This window comes from Crinia signifera, chromosome 11 (genome assembly GCF_055691185.1).
Source record: "Crinia signifera chromosome 11, ASM5569118v1, whole genome shotgun sequence".
Lineage (NCBI taxonomy): Eukaryota > Metazoa > Chordata > Amphibia > Anura > Myobatrachidae > Crinia > Crinia signifera.
In genome coordinates, this window is record NC_139227.1 from 66499704 (window position 1) to 66507203 (window position 7500).

General features: G+C 37.7%; 6 non-coding genes across 6 annotated transcripts; all 6 read right to left on the reverse strand.

Annotated features, from left to right (window-relative positions):
* Positions 1-3568: 3568 nt before the first annotated feature.
* Positions 3569-3640, reverse strand: TRNAQ-CUG (transfer RNA glutamine (anticodon CUG)). Its single transcript has one exon. It is a non-coding gene; the product is annotated as a tRNA-Gln (tRNA).
* A 1598-nt stretch (positions 3641-5238) lies between these two features.
* TRNAQ-UUG (transfer RNA glutamine (anticodon UUG)) lies at positions 5239-5310 on the reverse strand. The gene has a single exon. It is a non-coding gene; the product is annotated as a tRNA-Gln (tRNA).
* Positions 5311-5540: 230 nt separating this feature from the next.
* TRNAQ-CUG (transfer RNA glutamine (anticodon CUG)) lies at positions 5541-5612 on the reverse strand. The gene has a single exon. It is a non-coding gene; the product is annotated as a tRNA-Gln (tRNA).
* A 334-nt stretch (positions 5613-5946) lies between these two features.
* TRNAQ-UUG (transfer RNA glutamine (anticodon UUG)) lies at positions 5947-6018 on the reverse strand. Its single transcript has one exon. It is a non-coding gene; the product is annotated as a tRNA-Gln (tRNA).
* A 231-nt stretch (positions 6019-6249) lies between these two features.
* Positions 6250-6321, reverse strand: TRNAQ-CUG (transfer RNA glutamine (anticodon CUG)). Its single transcript has one exon. It is a non-coding gene; the product is annotated as a tRNA-Gln (tRNA).
* A 503-nt stretch (positions 6322-6824) lies between these two features.
* On the reverse strand, positions 6825-6896 carry TRNAQ-CUG (transfer RNA glutamine (anticodon CUG)). Its single transcript has one exon. It is a non-coding gene; the product is annotated as a tRNA-Gln (tRNA).
* Positions 6897-7500: the final 604 nt, after the last annotated feature.

A 7500-nucleotide genomic window follows, 5' to 3' on the forward strand; every position in this document is an offset into this window, starting at 1 on the left:
ATGCCAAAAGTCACCTAAATTGTTTTCCCCTGGGAGCCTACACTTCGGACATATCGTACTATGATTCGACGAAAATTTATTTAATTTAACTGGCGTCAGATATATACGATGGATTATATTGAATTGTATTTGTTGCACTTTGATAGACTGGGTAACCAGACAACTAATTGACAGTGCCTTCGTCCATAATTGTGGTGTCAACTCAGTAATATTATTCGCCCATTTATGACGTAGTCCCTCTAGGCTCTCCTCATGTTCTGAGTCGTGATAAAACTTATAGGATTTCGAGATGGCTTTCACTCTACTCAATTGTCTCAAAAAGATTTTCACTGGGGAATCAACAAGATCTAGCTTATTTTGTTGGAAAAAATAATTCAATGCACTCCTCAATTGTAGATACCTATAAAACATAGTTTGAGGCAATTGATTTTCTAACTGTAGTTGTTTGAACTGTTTAACCCTGGTATCTAAGTATACCTGCCCAATTGTTTTAATGCCGTAATGAGCCCATATCCGCTGCCCTTGGGATTTAGATATTTGTTGTAAGGAGTCTAAGGAGAATATATATGTATCGGGATCTATACCTACATACCCCCTACACCTATTACCCCATTGCCATATTTTCCTAGCTTGTTTCAGAATGGGGGGTTCTTTAACAATCCTACCCCTTGTTAACACCGCTTGAAGCGGTGTTAAGCCGTGTGTAGTCTTATGGATTAATGCCAACAGTTCTACCTCGGCATCCTCTGTATATATCCAAGATCGCAGTTGGGTCATTTGGGCAGCCAGATAATACAGTTTAAAATCTGGCAGTGAAACTCCACCCTCTTTTTTGTCTCTAGTCAAGGTTTTATATTTGATTCGGGGAGCCTTATTTTTCCATATAAATGAGGATATCACAGAAGCGATCCGATTAAAAACTTCATTGGGAATATACACAGGGGCCCTTTGCAGAACATATAGGAATTTGGGTAGCATTATTATTTTAATGAGGTTTACGCGTCCCATCATGGAAAGTGACAATTTCAACCAATTTTTACATTTCATTTTCAGTTGTGCAATTAATGGCTCAATATTGTCTCTTATAAAGTCCTCTGGTTTATTGGAGATTATTATTCCTAGGTATTTAAATCTTTCTGTAACCGGAATCCCCAGGTCCAGATTAACCCCTGCAGCCCCCTGCTTTTGAGACACCAGTAAATGGGATTTGTTACAATTAACCGTGAGACCTGATACATCACCGAACTCCCGCAGGCATCTAATTACTTCTGGTAGCTTTTCCTGACAATTATCCGACCCTACTAGAAGGTCATCTGCATATAAGGAGACCAGGCAGGGCTGAAGTCCGTCCACCCCGCCATCCGCTGCCAGCTCTGTTCTTAATTTAGAGGCAATTGGCTCAATGGCCAATGCAAATAGCAGGGGGGACAGCGGACAGCCCTGCCTGGTCCCACGTTTTAGATAAAGGGAATCTGAGACATAACCATTGACTAGAATCCGCGCTTTGGGGTTCCGGTATAACATAAAGACCCACCGTATATATCTGGGACCAAATCCCATTTTTTCCATTACACACCTAAGATATCCCCATTCGACTGAATCAAATGCTTTGTTTGCGTCGAAGGAGGCGATCCCAAATTCGCTCCCCAGGTATTTTTCCAATTGAATATATGAGAAGACTCTTCTAATATTTATGGCAGTGGAACATCTCTCCATAAATCCCGTTTGATCGTTGTGGACAACTTCTCTTATTACCTTACCCAGTCTTGTCACCAATATTTTAGCATATATTTTAGCATCAGTTGTTATTAGAGATATTGGACGGTAGGAGTCAACCGCCGTGGGATCTTTATCTGGCTTTAGTATAAGAGAGACAATTGATTCTGTCATAGAATCCGATAAGCTACCATCTTCTTCCATGCCTTGTATAGATAGTAATAAATTCTGAGACAGAATCTCGGTACAATATTTGTAAATTTCTGATGGTAAGCCATCTATTCCAGTGGCTTTCCCAGAGGGAAGCTCTTTAATCACTGTCTGCACTTCTTCTATTGTAAAAGGTGCTTCAAGGTAATCACGACTTTCCTGTAAAAAGTCTGGGGATATTGATGTTATTAAGATATTTATTAGTTTCCTCCTCATTAAATTTGGCTCTTGTTTCGTAAACCTCAGTAAAATGTTCCACAAATGTAGCTACCATATCCTGTGTTTTAGTGACTATCTCACCCGAGCGAGTCCGAATAGCAGTTATTGATTTTGATGATTCATTAACTTTGGATAAATATGCTAGATATTTGCCGGTCCGATCGTGGTTAAGATATATCTGATGGGATTGTTTTATTAACCTTAGCATAGCCAAGGTTTGCAAATGCTCAATCCATTTTTTTTGGGCCTCTAGCCAATTCGATCTTGAGAGGGTGTCCTTATCCCGAAGATAAATTCCCTCCTGTTCTAACATTTGGGCCTCTAGGGTCAACTCTTTTTGGAGACATTTCCTTTTAACTACCGATATTTTTTTAATTAGTAAGCCTCTAAGGAAAGACTTAAAGGTTTCCCAAACACAAGCCGGTTTTGCAGATCCTATATTATCCCCAAAAAAACCCTTTATCTGCGGAGTAAGGTCATCATTCTGGTCGAACACCTGTAACCATGATGGATGCAATCGCCAGTATGTATAGCCTTTATCCATCTCAAAATCCATTTGTAGAACAACCGGGGAGTGATCGGAAATCCCTCGTGCTTTATAATCTATATGGGATATGTATCTTAAAAGGTTTAAGGAAGCAAATGCCATGTCTATTCGTGAGAATGTATTATGGGAGGCTGAGTAGCATGAGAATTGTTGTTTATGTGGATTTCGATTCCTCTAAACGTCACACCATCCAATTTCTGATATAAAAGCTGCTATTCCCCTTTCATCCCTACAAGCCCCTAGATCCAATCTCCATCTATCTACAGCCGGATCCATAACAGCATTATAGTCCCCCACACATAGAACCATATTGTCTGGACGTGAGGAGACAAAGTCCACCGCTTTATTAAGTGTGGCATATGAGAACGGTGGGGGAACATATACTACTAATATAGACAGTCTGAAGGAATTAAAAATTCCGTCAAGAAATATATATCGCCCCAACGTATCGATCTCAATCGAAATACATTCGAAAGCAACACTTTTTTTAATTAATATAGACACCCCGCGTGAGGCAGATGTAAAGACCGAATGATATGACCAACCGACCCAAGGTCGTTTGAGAGATAGTGTTTTCTCATGAGTTAAGTGGGTTTCTTGTAAACATATAATCTCCGCCTTCAAATTCTGGCATTGTTTAAGAACTAGGGAACGCTTTAACTTATCATTTAGCCCACGTGTGTTCCAAGATATTACTTTCACCATAATGGTTACAAGTATACATTTCCTACCTTAGTGCAAAAATGATTCTGGTCAAACTGAGAATTGAAGTTGGATGGCTGGATTCATGATCCAGAGTGCTACCCTGAAAATGAACATTAGTAAGAAGTACAAGATTGAACAAGATATTTGAACTGTAAGTGCAATGAAATACAAAGGTCCCACCGAGATTTGAACTCGGATCGCTGGATTCAGAGTCCAGAGTGCTAACCATTACACCATGGAACCACATTACTGAAACATTTTCAAACTATTGGCTTAGAGGGCTAGCTTCAAAATAGGATCATATTAGTATAATTATCACAGAGATGACCTTTATGTGCAAAAATGGTTCCAGGCAATCTAAGAATTGAACTTTGACGACTGGATTCATAGTCCAGAGTGCTCACTTTAGTATAATTATCCCAGAAATTACCTTTATGTGCAAAAATGGTTCCGGACAATCTAAGAATTTAACCTGTACGTCTGGATTTATAGTCCAGAATGCTTCTTTATAAATAAGGATCATTACAAGTAAAGAATTGAACAGCATATTTCAACGGTACGTGCAAAATTTCTCAAGGTCTAATTACCACATAGTTGAACTTTATGTGCAAAAATGGTTGGGGTCAAACTGAGAATTGACGTTGGATGGCTGGATTCATGATCCAGAGTGCTTCCCTTAAAATGAACATTAGTAAGAAGTACAAGATATTTGAACTGTAAGTGCAATAAGATACAAAGGTCCCACCGAGATTTGAACTCAGATCGCTGGATTCAGAGTCCAGAGTGCTAACCATTACACCATGGAACCACATTTCAAAAATAATCTTAAATTATTCACTTAGAGGGCTAGCTTTTCAAAAAAGGCTCATATTATTATAAATATCCCAGAGGTGACCTTTATGTGCAAAAATGGTTCCGGACAATCTAAGAATTGAACTTGGATGACTGGATTCATAGTCCAGAGTGCTCACTTTAGTATAATTATCCCAGAAATTAAATTTACGTGCAAAAATGGTTCCATAGAATCTAAGAATTGAACTTGTATGTCTGGATTCATGGTCCAGAATGCTTCTTTATAAATGAGGATTATTACAAGTATAGAATTGAACAGCATATTTCAACGGTAGGTGCAAAACTTCTCAAGGTCCCACCGAGATTTGAACTCGAATTACTGTATTTAAACTCCAGAGTGCTAACCATTAGACCATGGAACCACATTTCAAAGACATTTATACATTTTTCCTTAGATTGAAAGCTTCAAAAGAGGCCAATTTTCTTCTAATTACCACATAGTTGACCTTTATGTGCAAAAATGATTCTGGTCAAACTGAGAATTGAAGTTGGATGGCTGGATTCATGATCCAGAGTGCTTCCCTTAAAATGAACATTAGTAAGAAGTACAAGATATTTGAACTGTAAGTGCAATAAGATACAAAGGTCCCACCGAGATTTGAACTCAGATCGCTGGATTCAGAGTCCAGAGTGCTACCCATTACACCATGGAACCACATTTCAAAAACAATCTTAAATTATTCGCTTAGAGGGCTAGCTTTTCAAAAAAGGCTCATATTATTATAAATATCCCAGAGGTGACCTTTATGCGCAAAAATGGTTTCTGACAATCTAAGAATTGAACTTGGATGACTGGATTCATAGTCCAGAGTGCTCACTTTAGTATAATTATCCCAGAAATTAAATTTACGTGCAAAAATGGTTCCATAGAATCTAAGAATTGAACTTGTATGTCTGGATTCATAGTCCAGAATGCTTCTTTATAAATGAGGATTATTACAAGTATAGAATTGAACAGCATATTTCAACGGTACGTGCAAAACTTCTCAAGGTCCCACCGAGATTTGAACTCGGATCACTGGATTCAAAGTCCAGAGTGCTAACCATTACACCATGGAACCACATTTCAAAGACATTTATACATTTTTCCTTAGATTGAAAGCTTCAAAAGAGGCCAAATTTCTTCTAATTACCACATAGTTGAACTTTATGTGCAAAAATGATTCTGGTCAAACTGAGAATTGAAGTTGGATGGCTGGATTCATGATCCAGAGTGCTTCCCTGAAAATGAACATTAGTAAGAAGTACAAGATTGAACAGGATATTTGAACTGTAAGTGCAAAAGATACAAAGGTCCCACCGAGATTTGAACTCGGATCACTGGATTCAGAGTCCAGAGTGCTAACCATTACACCATGGAACCACATTTCAAAAACAATCTTAAATTATTCGCTTAGAGGACTAGCTTTTCAAAAAAGGCTCATATTATTATAAATATCCCAGAGGTGACCTTTATGTGCAAAAATGGTTCCGGACAATCTAAGAATTGAACTTGGATGACTGGATTCATAGTCCAGAGTTCTCACTTTAGTATAATTATCCCAGAAATTAAATTTACGTGCAAAAATGGTTCCATAGAATCTAAGAATTGAACTTGTATGTCTGGATTCATAGTCCAGAATGCTTCTTTATAAATGAGGATTATTACAAGTATAGAATTGAACAGCATATTTCTACGGTACGTGCAAAACTTCTCAAGGTCCCACCGAGATTTGAACTCGGATCACTGGATTCAAAGTCCAGAGTGCTAACCATTACACCATGGAACCACATTTCAAAGACATTTATACATTTTTCCTTAGATTGAAAGCTTCAAAAGAGGCCAATTTTCTTCTAATTACCACATAGTTGAACTTTATGTGCAAAAATGATTCTGGTCAAACTGAGAATTGAAGTTGGATGGCTGGATTCATGATCCAGAGTGCTACCCTGAAAATGAACATTAGTAAGAAGTACAAGATTGAACAAGATATTTGAACTGTAAGTGCAATAAAATACAAAGGTCCCACCGAGATTTGAACTCGGATCGCTGGATTCAGAGTCCAGAGTGCTAACCATTACACCATGGAACCACATTACTGAAACATTTTCAAACTATTGGCTTAGAGGGCTAGCTTCAAAATAGGATCATATTAGTATAATTATCACAGAGATGACCTTTATGTGCAAAAATGGTTCCAGGCAATCTAAGAATTGAACTTTGACGACTGGATTCATAGTCCAGAGTGCTCACTTTAGTATAATTATCCCAGAAATTACCTTTATGTGCAAAAATGGTTCCGGACAATCTAAGAATTTAACCTGTACGTCTGGATTTATAGTCCAGAATGCTTCTTTATAAATAAGGATCATTACAAGTAAAGAATTGAACAGCATATTTCAACGGTACGTGCAAAATTTCTCAAGGTCTAATTACCACATAGTTGAACTTTATGTGCAAAAATGGTTGGGGTCAAACTGAGAATTGACGTTGGATGGCTGGATTCATGATCCAGAGTGCTTCCCTTAAAATGAACATTAGTAAGAAGTACAAGATTGAACAGGATATTTGAACTGTAAGTGCAAAAAGATACAAAGGTCCCACCGAGATTTGAACTCGGATCACTGGATTCAGAGTCCAGAGTGCTAACCATTACACCATGGAACCACATTTCAAAAACATTTTTAAACTATTGGCTTAGAGGGCTAGCTTCAAAATAGGCTCATATTAGTATAATTATCACAGAGATTACCTTTATGTGCAAAAATGGTTCCGGACAATCTAAGAATTGAACTTGGATGACTGGATTTATAGTCCAGAGTGCTCACTTTAGTATAATTATCCTAGAAATTACCTTTATGTGAAAAAATGGTTCCGGACAATCTAAGAATTGAACCTGTACGTCTGGATTCATAGTCCAGAATGCTTCTTTTTAAATAAGGATTATTGCAAGTAAAGAATTGAACAGCATATTTCAACAGTACGTGCAAAATTTCTCAAAGTCTAATTTCAAAAGCAGTCTTAAATTATTCGCTTAGAGGGCTAGCTTTTCAAAAAAGGCTCATATTATTATAAATATCCCAGAGGTGACATTTATGTGCAAAAATGGTTCCGGACAATCTAAGAAATTGAACTGGGATGACTGGATTCATAGTCCAGAGTGCTCACTTTAGTATAATTATCCCAGAAATTAAATTTACGTGCAAAAATGGTTCCATAGAATCTAAGAATTGAACTTGTATGTCTGGATTCATAGTCCAGAATGCTTCTT